Source organism: Pezoporus flaviventris, unplaced genomic scaffold, assembly GCF_033815535.1.
Source record: "Pezoporus flaviventris isolate CSIRO_AGI_PZ_B2104156 unplaced genomic scaffold, CSIRO_AGI_Pfla_v1 ptg000007l, whole genome shotgun sequence".
Lineage (NCBI taxonomy): Eukaryota > Metazoa > Chordata > Aves > Psittaciformes > Psittacidae > Pezoporus > Pezoporus flaviventris.
In genome coordinates, this window is record NW_026892555.1 from 85,810,969 (window position 1) to 85,823,790 (window position 12,822).

A 12,822-nucleotide genomic window follows, 5' to 3' on the forward strand; every position below is an offset into this window, starting at 1 on the left:
AAACCCAGAGGTTGCCTGTTGCTTCCTAATTACAGTTACTTGTGATTTCGGCAAATGACAGCTCTTTGGGCTAAAATATCCCAGGTTGGAGTCTGCCCCAGTACATTTTCTTTGCCTGGAAATTTTAAGTGGTTGCTGATCATTTGGCTGGAAGAAAATATGCTCCTTTCCCCCTCCCCATGGTGACCTTTTCTTCATGTCCCCAGGCTTTGGAAAAATTACTCGAAATGTGTCAGGATTTTGGCTTGTGTGTCAGGAATGTGCTGCTTGCCTGTGAAAAACCTCCATCTGAGCTTTCCCAAGATGAAAGTCCCTGCAGAGATAAATCATCTTGCTCACAAGCACTCCCTAAATCTGGACAGCTAAAAACCTCTCGCCCCTCACTTTATTCCAGCCTCACTGCTCCCCGTGAGCCCCCCAAGGTCCACACTTGAGCCTCACTGCATGAAACCAAGTGTTGCAACCGAGGAGGGGCTGTGTCTTGTTGGGGTCTCACCAGGACAAAGGTCCCACTGCCACAAGCCCTGACAGTGCCAGGCAGCAGCAGCCTGAGCCCTGGCATGGCCCGTGGCAGAGCAGAAGGAGCTGGAGGTGGAGAGGGCAGACGTGGCTTAGGGTGGGAGTAGGGATGAAAGACAGGAGAAATTGAGCCTTGGATCTGGTGGTGATGGGGCAGGGAAGCAAAATAGGAGCAAGTGCCTGGAGCATACAGGGAGAGCACTGGATGAGGACTAATCATGAGGTTGGCAATTTAGGAGTACCTCTATGAGCTGAAGCAGCAGGCTACAGCCAGAAGATCCAATGTAATGTAATCACATCTTGTTGCTTGAGTTCGCTCTCGCCTTTCCTTTTCTGTCTCCTTAAGCTAAGAGAAGCACATACCCAGCCACACAAACACCACACAGACAAATCCAATGCTGGCATTTCTCAACTTTGCCCATGCAGCCTTCAGAATTTTCTCCTCTGTCTTCAGAATATTGTGCGTGAAGGGCAAAATTCAAAAGGAAAAAAGAAAAAACAACCCAAAGCAAATAAGTAACCTGAAACTTTTGAGATTAAAGAAACTTCCTATGAGAGTTCAGGGCAAGGCACAGTCATCAACACGCTTTGTAAATAAGTAAGTGGGCTTGTAAATGATAAGTGTGTTTGTAAATCAAGGGTTGGCTTTCTGACAAGCTGAGCACCCACCTCTTCAGACAGAACCGCAGCAGTGACCCACACTTCTGAATCATGGTCCACAAGACCTTCTATACTGAGACCTGTGCCAAACCATCCCTTACCTGTGCTCTTCTTCCCAAGCTTGCCAGAGAGATGGCTCATGTGCTGCAGCTGTATCCTTCAACAGTCCCAGCCTCCTTTTGCACCCACTGGGGTACCTGCCACCAGGAGGAGGTGGTGGGTAATTCCTCTAGCCCACCCCAATGCTTGTCCAGAATTCTGGAATTTCCTTCTTGATTAGGATAATGGCTGCAGTTGCTCATAGAAATAGGTCATTAGGGTTTTAAGTTTTACTTCAGATAGATAGGTCTGTTTCCATCACCACCACCATCCTGGTCTTTCCCTGTGAGCACCCATCTATCCAAAGCATGTGGAGAAACCTTATGGTGCTGGAAGGATGCAAGGGAGCTTGCTTTAATTCCCTGCTTAGCTTCTGGTTTCCCCCTGTGATCATTTGCAAGTTGTGTTGTTCGGTTCATTCAAAAGCAACTTTTAAGGTAACCCTGAGCCTACACCCACCTCTCACCGCCACCAGGCAAATGCTGAGCACCATCCCACTGTCGGTCTCACCAGCACCTCAGAGCCCTCAGGTCCCAGTCTGTAAAGTGGCCCCACAAGCTCCCCAACAGCACCACATCTCTCTGTGCTCTGTTGAGACCCGACTGCCAGTGCAAGGCTGGAAAAGCATCCCACCGCCCCTGCCTGCAGATACCTGTTTGTCTGGTCCTTCCTTCTCAGCTGCCCATGAGCACGGACAAGCAGGAACAGGCATGCTCATGCCTGCACTATCCAGGCAAGGGCGATGCCTGGGGCTGTGAGCTCACAAGGTGAAGTTCTGGGGCATTTCTGCTCAGCGCTGGGCACCCAGAGGGCTGGTTACAGTGCCCCTGAGTGAGTGCCCAGGGAAGATGCCGTTCTGGTGCCTGAGACTACAGAGGTGTCCTTGGTGTGATTTCCAGCACTTCTAGGCTATAACTCCATTGAAAAGATGCTGGCCATGAGTTAAATAAGTAAATCCTTTATTTTCTTTTTTTCTTTTCTTTACTTCTTATTATGGACCCCCTGATCTTTTTGTTATCAACCTTCTCTTTGTACCATTTTTGTCAAAGGTGGTGGTGGTTCTAGTTAATAACGCTTCCATTCTCAGACCACTTGCCCCATTGATTTAGACAGGAAGCTTCTGAGGACAAGAAACATCCCTCATTAGACGCTGCTGCACTGGGTAACCTCATTTTGGTTTGGTGTCTAGGCAGTGAAGCAGAGGAGAGCACTAATGAAAACTGAGCACCCGAATGCAAGACCTTGTTTGAAGTCTCAAGCTCACCTTCACTGAAGGTGAGGTCAAACCTCAGAGTTTTTTGAGGGTTTGATTTGGGTTTTTTTTGAGTCTGTTTTGATTTTGACTCCAACATGATGACCTGATTTGGGTGTGTTTGCATGGGCGTGTGTGCTCATCGTCTGCTGCTCTTTCTAATTGAGATAGGAAACTTCGGGCAGCAACATGCTGCGTTTTCAGAAGTTACACTTTCTGCTGGAAATAGAAGAATCAGGTGGATCCCTTGGAGTGGCCAGCGTGGAAAGGTGTCCCTCGCTTCTGAATTCCCCAACTCTGAGCAGAGCAGCCTCAGTGTTTGAAAAGAGGCATTTCTGTTTATCTTTGCTTATAACAGTGTGGGCCAAAGACTCATTATGTGTGAATCTTTTCGAGGAAAACACTTCAGGCTGCTCCAGTGATCTCTCTTCTGACTGTTACGAATCCCTGTTTACATTGCCATAGCTTTGTAAAACTGCCAAGAGAGAAAGAAACTGGCCTCCTATTTATATGAATTGCTGTCATAAGCAGAGGCCTTGATTCATGAGTTTGGGAATCCATGAGCTAAATGTGTCACCAACTTACATCATCATGAGGCATCCTGGGGAAAGAGTAATGGGAACACAGTGGTTCCTCAAGACGAAGGAAGGAAAGGGAAGAGAAAGGGAAGGAGAAAGGAAAGGGAAGGGGGAAGGGAAGGGAAGGGACGAGTCTAGTTGGGGAAAACACTAATTAAAATGCTAATGGGTAAAAAGAAGAGATATGGATTTAATTTAAGTGACATTAGCCCCCACACACACACCCCAACAACCACACAGTGCATGAAGGGTGCTCCATGACACAGCCCCTGCAGAGGGAACTCCCCACATCCAGCGGCAAACCAGGAGCTCCAGCCTGGCCAGCAGTGCTCCCCTCCCCACTTCTGAGCTACGATTCATATAGTGACTGCTGAAGTAAAACCAGGAGAAACAGGGACTACATCTAAAAGAGCTGGAGTAAAGCCGAGTGACACCTCGGTTCTGCTTCTGAGTAAGCCTTCTGTCTTTAGACAAAGCCAGGCAATGCTCTGATCTGGCTCAGCCCCGCTGCGCTGCCATGCATGACTGCTGCACAGCTGCCAGGAGCCAGGCACAGTTTTCCCTATAGCCACCAGTGTGACTGAGCCTCAACATCACCACCCTTGGTGGGGGTAAAGGGCTGCCCACCGCCGATCCTCTCCTGCATCGCGTTCAAGCCTCCCTTGTTCAGCCTTAGCCATGGGCAGCCTTCCTCAAGGGACACAGAGGTGTCTAAGCATCCCAATGCCTTTGCTGCACCCATGCATGGCATGGGTGTCCACACCACAGTGCATAGGTAACTGGGGAGGCTGGGCTGGGCCAGTGTGGTGTGGAGAGTTGTCCAAGCTTGTTGTTATTTATTTTTATATATACATATTTATTTATTTATTTTATTTTTCCCGTCTTTGTTGGACGGTTTTTTTCCCCAGGAAAAACCTAAATTAAATTTTGCTTCAGCTCCATCCCTCCCTGAATTTAAAAAAAAAAAGTAAAAAGCCCAACGCCCAAATGTTGCAAAACTCACTGCTTTGTCTGCAAAATAGGATTCTCATTGTCCAGCAGCCCCAATTCATTGACAGGCAGAGGCAAAGCAGACAGACCTGTGATGACAGTGGAAAAAAACAAAAGAAAACAAGAGAGAGAAAACACAATCACTCTCCCATTTGGGATGTAGCTCAACCCCCAGAAATGATGCTGCTGCTACAAGCATGGTTTAGGCCACAGAGTGGTGAGGTGCTGGGGACCATGGGGCCAGGGATGCTCCCATCACCTCAGACAAGGGCTTTCCAACATCCCAGGAGCCAGAGAGGGCTATTCAAATATCAGTGGGTTTGTTTTCCCATCTGTGTGAGACACAACCCAAAGTCAAACCAGCACAGGCAGTGACAATGCCACTGCTGCAACAAAATGAATACCAGCAAGCCTCCTTGCCTCCTCCCTGCCTGAGTCTCATCATTCCTCAGCCAGTATTGGCTGAGGCAAGGAGGCAGAAGCAGTGAGAATAAAAACATGGTAGGGGTGGAGACTGGGGAGAGCGAGAAGTAATAATGCTTATAACAGGGTAAGAGAAAACAGCAGCTTTAAAAAAGATCGCTGGTGCAAAGTTCCTGATGCCAACCACAGAACAAAAGGAACTGCCTTTTTGTGTAAGTGAATGTGGTCAAGTAGTGTGTCTCTGTACAGCTGCCTCAGAACAACCACAAAGGTTTTACCTGGAGGTGAAGCATCCTGGTACCTACCCAGCGGTGCCCAGCTCATGCAAACCCCATTAGAGAGCAGCAGGAGATGCACTCCCCAAGGGTGGGAATGAAAACCATTTCAGACAAGCAAAATGTCTGATACCATTGGTTGGAGACCACAAGACAGAAAAGCCCTTCAGCAACTAGAGCTGTGCAATACAGCCATGTCCATTGCATGGCCACGCTCCTGCTAACTTTGCTTTGGGTACATCCTTGGGTTCTGGTATTTTTTACATGTGAAACCACCTCAAGCGATCCGGATGCTCATTCCAGGGGTATGAAGGCATCTCTGATTGCACAGGAGACTCCCTGCCTCTCCTCTCACCGTTTTCCTGGGAAGCAATGACTGCAGCTGGTGGCAGAGGATGTTGCAGGACACGCTTGCAGGCTCTGCCTGTCAAGACACCCAGCAAGCCCAGGAGGGTTGTGCTCTACAATATGCCAGCAAGTGTGTGACTGGTAATTTCTAACAGATCATGCTATAGCAGTGCTAGTTCTTGTCTGCAATGTTACATGCACCCTGAAGCTTTCCAGTACTTGTAGTGTAGCACCATACACAGCTGCCAGCTGGGCCTGTTGGCTCATGGTGCTTAGTGGTAGAGAAATGCACATGAATAAGACAAGGAGTTTGTAGTCTAATTGGAACCAAGATGCAGACAAAAAAAATCACCAACATGGGAAGATCAGGATGGGCAGAGGGGAGGCCAGAGGTAATGCCAGCTCAAGCCTGAGCTTTTCCAGATTTATGCCACAGCATTCATCTTTGAAATGACAGGGGTAAGTCCTGAGCATCTCCCTTCTGTTCAAATTCCCAAAATATGTTAGCTGGGGCAGGAGGAAAAGAACCCACACATTTATCTGATTTTTGCTGTAATGCATTTGAGGAGAAACAAGACCTATAAGAAGGCTGACCCTGATCCACAGGGAGGAGTTTGGTAGTCAGGGAAAGCAGCTTTCAGACCAGTTTTCAGCTGTAAGTAGGAGCACAGAGCTGCAGAGCAATCCCTGTTCCAGTGGGAAAGGCATCATGTACTTGTCAGCTGGTTCATCATCAAATACAGGTCAAATTTCTGTGCTGAGAAGCTCCTGCTGCCTCCTCTGCACATGCACTCAGTTCGCTGCAGACATGTAGCGGACACGAATACCACCCTGACTCCTGTGTGATGCTTCCCCAGGGGCTCATATGCATGCCGTATGCAGGGCCCCTCGCTGCTGCAGGTAAGTGGTGGGGTAGGCTCAGGCTTCTGTCTGGTGCTCCTCCCACGCATACCACACTCCGCTCCATTGCTGCACGCTGTCACAGAACCTCATGCACCATGAATCCATACTCCTGCCAAACCAAAGGTACCTGCCGGGCTCCCTCCCACCTCGTGGAAGAGGGAGCCAGCCCCTGAAGGAGGGACATGCCAGGAATATGAAACACCCCAGTGACAGGCAAGGGATGCCATCCCTCCCACAAGTGGTGGGGAGCCCAGGAACTGTCCCTCTCTGGGCTGCACTTCAGTTATGTCTCTCTCGATACTGACTGAAAGGTTAAGCCACTGAAAGGCTGGAATTAATTATTTATGGACAATTTCCTTTTAATGTGAGTTTTGATGAAGAAATATTTTCTCCTTATGCAAAGTCATCTGAGGTGGTCAAAAGGGAATTGATATCCTATAGGCAACCCAGTGGAATACCCAGCACCATTTCGGGTGTCCTTTTTGTCTCAGTAACAAGGGAAAGATGAGCACAGAGCACAGGCGGAGGAAGGTGCTGTTACATGCTGTTGGGTTATCACGCCTGACACGGCCATCAGGCAGAGAGGCTGATTCACTTCTGGAAACACTCCTGCCTAATGCCGCAGCCAGACTGCTGAACCCATGGCTGCACCATGGGCCTACAACTCCCGCAAGGCTGAAGTGAATCAGCCATGCCACAGGCAGCCTTATTCTAGGTACTAGACACCAGCTGGCAGCAGGGAGTACGAGCCCTACTGTGGCACAGTCAGAGTAACTCAGCACCCCAGCAGACAAACTACCATCTCCATCCAACCCTGCGCACAGCAATGCTTTATTTCTGTTTCACCCACAGAGACCTTGCTTGAGTACCTGCTGCACGCACACGCTCTTTGCAGGCAAGCTCAGGGTGCTGCCTGCACGCTGCAGCACCTCAGCATCGTTCCCGTGGAGCCCCCTCATCTTTTCTTGTAAAAGAACAGATTCAAGTAAATTCTGACTCTGTATTCCCATCTTTGCTTGACAAACAGAACAGGGAAATGCCATTAACACGCAAGCGTTCCTCAAACCGCCTTGTTTTTGCTAGTCGCTCACTGCCAGTCACAATGGAAACAACACCACTTCCTCCCACATGCTGTCAGTGCCTAGGCTGCAGCTCTTTGCTTTTAATTGAATTACCCAGCCCATTGCTTTTTTGTTATCCTATACAAAGCGGCTACGTTCTGCAAATACCTTGATGGAGTGACTAAATCAGACAGTGAGATAATTATTTCCACCGCATCGTTTGCTTTGGTTCCAAATTGGCCATCAAAACACAGGCAGGCAGCTGCGAGGTTCATATGGGATGTCCTTGGCAGTTAGGTAACATCACAGTCCCATTCCCAAATAACTGAAGTCGTCTCTGTTTTTTAAAAACCCAGACTTTAATATATACTGAGATGAAATCTCAGCCCACAAAGTCAGTGGAATCAGGATTTTGAGGCTCCCCACCCAGCCCTGCCCCATTCCAGCCTTTCAGACTATAGGCATTTCCCCAACACCTGTTTCCACTAAAATAATACTTATTGCTGTTGTTGTTACTGCTGTCATTAACACAACTGAACACAGCTCACAATACTCCTCTGAGGGAAAAGAAAGCCTTTGCTTTAATCACTAGCAGAAGAAGTGATACGCAGCAAGTTTTCTTTGTGTATTCATCTTTAAATTCACCTGCTTCCAATGTGTTTAAAATCAGACGTAAGTAAGTTCTCACAAATAAACACAGGACTATTCTGGGGTGGAAGGATGGCTTTGAATGGTCTTTAATCATGGGTTTATTCTGGACTTACAATAGACTTTTTTCTGCCCCTTGGCAAACCTGACCAAGCATTTCCACAGACATTGAGGGCAGGATAACCTTCCCTCTTGCCCCATGCTTGTGTAAGACCCAAAATACAGGGGCTGTGAGCTTGGAGAAGTTTTATAGGCACTGCTGTTAGTGTGAATCCTTTTCAAGCACCACGTATATGCTGTTTGCCCAGAGCATTCAGCCTCTCCCCTCTGCCTATGGAACAGTGTAGAGTAGCAGTGGCTCCCCCAGCCCAGCCCAGCCCACAGAGTGTCTGCGAGGGGCACGGGGGGAGATGGACACACTTAATGTGTGGGGTTGGCCGCCTGCTCATGGAAAGGAAAAGCCCAGTCTCTGCTGGACTGGCTGGTTCAGAGCAATCCTGTGCGTGCTGGGCACAGGCACCTGTTTGCACCCGTGCGGCTCACAGCAATGCCTTCTGCTGGGAGCGTAGTCATGGCATCGCCAGTCCAAGGGGCTGGCGCTTCCTAGAAAAGAAGTGTGAACAACAGCAGCTGTTACCTCTGCATCCTTGGCAACAAAATCAATGATCAGTTGAACAATTCACTATTTCAAATCAGCCTTCCTGGCCCATTGAACACTTCGCAGTCTTGATGAGACTTCCTGGCAGACTGAGCAAGAATTGCTGTCTTAGTTCCAAAAGTAATACCCTTTGCCTTCTCTTTCTGAACATGAAGCTGGAGAGAGCTCGACAGGAGGAGGAGCACATTGGTGGCTGTGGGGAGTTGCTTACCTGAAGCCGAGGAAGCTTTGCTTGACTTGTTGAGGAACTGAGGAATTATTCAACATCCCAGTTTCACTCAGGCATCACCACATCAGGACCACTTGTTAACTTTCACTCCTCTCACAAACGTTCTTCAGGCTGCACACTGCTCCTTATCTGATCTCTGGGGTCTCAGTTCCTTCTCTATGGCCACCTTCTTCTCTGCCTCAGCATCATCTCCTTGCCTCTCTGCCTGGCCTTGCCATGACCTCGCCTGTACGGTCATGGCCTTGCTGCTGTTTCCAGCCTCCCCTTGCCCTTCTGCATAGCTAAGTTCTTTCAGGACCTCTCCAACAGCTTTGAGTCTCCTGCTTTTCTCTCTCTCCAGCACTGGGTCCGTTCTGGTTACCTCTATCCCAGTTCAAGCTCCACTATTTCTCATTCTCACAGAGTCAGTGAGAGCCTCCTGGCAAGACCTTCCCGTAACCCTTTCCTCCAGCTCCTCTAGGCCTAGCCACACAGCACCAATCCCTCTGAACACAAACAGCTCCTTATTTCTGACCATTATCATCCTCCATCCTCTTCCAGGGCCTCCCTTCTTCCTGGTTGCCAGAGCAACAGAGGCTGCAACATCCCTTTCGCTGTGCCACCTTCTGCTCCTTCCCTCCCTTCAACCTCTTCTTCAAGCTTCCTTCCTTGTTCCAAGCGTGACCCACAGCACTGTATCCCTCAAACCCTCCCTTGCCCTCCACTTACACGTCCACATAGCAGCTCCACTGCTACCTCCCCCATGATCGATGCCCTTTGGGGAGCCATCTTGCTCCCTGTCCTCTCCTCCATCCTCTCCTGGGGTGGTCTCCAGGCTTGCTCCTGGCCCACTCCCTTATGGTGTCCCTCCTTCACCCCTCTCAGACTTCTTCCTGACCCCATCACAGCTCCCGTTTCTCCCCGTCCCATAACCAACTTACCCTGTGCAGCTCATACCTGCCCTCCCCTTTTTCCAGCTTCTCTCTTCCTTTTTTTGGTGGGGGGGAGGTAGAGGTTGGGGAGAGCTTCTTTATCCATTGATTTTTATTTTTTTCATGCCTGCCTGCTCCCCACGTCTGCCTGTATCACCTTATTTCTGAGAAATAGATGACGACTCCTGGCCAAAACGCAATTTTACCCTCCAGACCTGCTTGCCCCTTGCTTTGTGAAAGGCAAAGCTAATTCACCTTAGCAGCATGTGCTAAATGGCCCTAACGATTCCCAGATAAACCTGGCAACTGAGCTCTCCTCCTCCACACCTGCTGCTTGCATCCACCAGGGCCATGCCTGCAGCCACCCTGCTCTGCCTCATCCATCTAAAGATGGGGAGTTCTTGGAGAAGACGCAGCTTGGCTGGAATGGTGAAGAGCAGTGCTGATAATCCTTGCATCCTGCCAGACTAATTCCAGCACCAGCCCATCCGCACAGGCTTACCAGAGAGCCTGGAAGGAGAGGCTGCACACGAGCACTCACCTTTCCCTGCCAGGAGTCGAGCCCACCTCCCCAAGCTGATGGCCAGGGGAAGGAGCTGTTGATACCAGTGCTACAGTTTTTGTCCTGATCACACCAAGCACGTGGAAGGAGGTGAAACAGGTTTATCGGGGCCCTTGGAGTGTGAGGTTTGTTTTCAATCACACCTTGCAGAAAAGATGGCATTTTGAATCAGCACAATCAGCTGCCTGTGTCCTACAGGGCAGTCTCTAGGGTTTAATAGGGCACAAGGCATTGATGGGCACTCCTCCCCAGGTGCAGTTAAAAAATTACGTGTCTAATGCATGTCGAGAGCCTGCTGCAGACACCAATGTGCACAAGCTTGCTTGACCTTTCATTCTCTCCTCTCCCCAGCCCAATACACTCATAAAACTTGTAGGTATCATGAGCACTTTTTCCCTCCCTCGCATGGGGGAACCTGGCCATATGCGTAAAACATCATTTTAGAGGGGTGGTAGTGGCTTGCTATCTGCACACACACGCATGCTTGCTGTATGTAAAACCTTCATGTTTTACTTAATGATTCTGGCTTTAATATCAACTTTGCAAAGAAAACAACAATAAACAGCCTTCATCATACAAACGAAGACGAGCCAAAGTACCTTGCCAAATACCCTCACCTAGCAGGCCGCAGGATGGTAAGCAGCATAGGAACTGTGCTTCAGAGTAGAAAAAAAAAGAAGAAAGAAGAAAAGAAATAAGACCTTTCCCCTCAACTTTCTGCATTAATCCTCTTGGTCCCCCCGTCCTGAAGCACACCCCACACCGCCTCTAGAAATGAGCTCATTGGTTTCCAGAAAGCACCATGCCATCCCTCTCTGCAACAGAGATCCTGGGTGCCCGGGGCACCTTCAGCTTTTACATGGGCACCGGTGCCCCCCGGCACAGGTCTAGACTGCCAGACGTGGGCCAGATCCCTGTCAAGCAGCAGCACATGGGCATGCATGCTGGGGAGCCCGGGCAGGTGCATTGGGTTCAGTGGCTGTGTCACCACTGTAGTGGATGGTGGGGGTTCGGCAGAGTCCCTCGGCAGGAGGTGACCTATCACAGCTCCGTGTTGATTTCAAACTTCCTTTTTGTGGTTTATGTCGCCTCGATTTATTCATTTCCTTGTAATTTACAGATAGACATCAGTGCTTGCTATATTTAAACGGTGCCTGTATCTGTGTGGGGATTGTAGGTAAGCCGTTTTATTTGTAGAGCGATGGTTTTAAAGGAAAGTAAGACTCAAGAGTCACCCTTCAGGCAGGCACTGTCTCGTTCACAGATATGGGTGACATGTATCTCTGCCCAGGGACACCAGGCAAACACCCTCCCCAGCCCATAGCACCTGGAACGTAGCTCCTGGCTCCTCCACTTTCCCGCCACACCACCATAGAGGAGGCTTGTCCGCCTCTCTCCAATCCACTGTACATAGCACAGTGACCATCTGGGCTAATTGGTCCAAATAATAACATCATTAATGCAGTGCAATGAGAACTTGGTTATATCGGGAGTGAGAGAAGTTCTGGAAGAAAAAACAGGTTTGTTTAAAAGGAAGAAAAGATTTTGTACTACCCCCATGCAAATGTCTGTCATTTGTTTCACTAATTTCTCTGGAAAGTCCAAGCCTAGTGAAAGCTACTGTGACTGGTGCTTCAGGATGACAAGCGATGCTAAAAATCACTTGTCAGCAACTCCTCTGGAAGGAGGATCTCCAAATATTTGGGGTAAAGATAAGACAAAGGATGAGGATAACATGAATTCATCGGACCCGGCCTGGGGTTTTCAGCTGTGTTGTGAAAAACCCCTTGCTCTTAAACAGCTCTGACCTTTCCTATTTCTTGGAGACTGACGTCTCTACAGTAGATACATGATGAGGTCACTCACCCTGTTTTTGAAGTCTTCCTCTCTCGCTACTCCTCACATGGGTTTTTCTGTGGGAGGGAACAGTCATGAAGAGGGCTAAACCTCTTGATCATGTGTGAAAAAAGGAAATGAAAATGAGTTATTGGAGATGTAACGAGACCTGACCCATAGCTTTGGTTTCTGAGGACATGCAGATCGTGAAACCCAGGAGAAGTCTGAAAGGGAAAAGGCAGGGTGTCTAGCTCTAAAAGTGATTTTATCTGAAGCTAGATGCTCTATGCTAGAAACTGGAAATGCTCAGCCTTCGCATTTACAAGAGAACTATGAATGGCTGTAACAGGCGCGTGAGAAACAACTGATTCAATCACCTCCTTGAGAAAAAGTAATCTGAATGTGGTGGCTTGGGCTGAAATAAAGCGTACACCCGCTTCCTCCGGGAAAGCCTAGCATAAGTGATTGCCACGAGTATATTCTGCTGAACGTTTTATGGTTTCTAGGGTGAGAATCACAACTGGAAAGACCCACATTCCATCCTATTCACAACTATAGGAATTGTGTTGTTCTCTAGAGGCTGAACTTCAAAGGTGGTGCCCCATCATGCCAGGCACTGTGCAAATAGTAAGAAGCACTGCCTGCCTTTAGATCTTGCTGTCAGTGTAGTGAAAGATTTAAAGAGGACCTAAGAGTGGGCCAAAAAGTGTTACCTAGACCCACAACAAGGTATTTAGCAATGCGCATTAGATGGCTGCAATCACCACTAAAAGAAAATTTCTTCATGACTGTGTACCAAGGCTGGTACCTGCATTAGACCAGGAGGAGAAGGCGCAAGACTATATGACACAAACAGTCCCTTGATACATG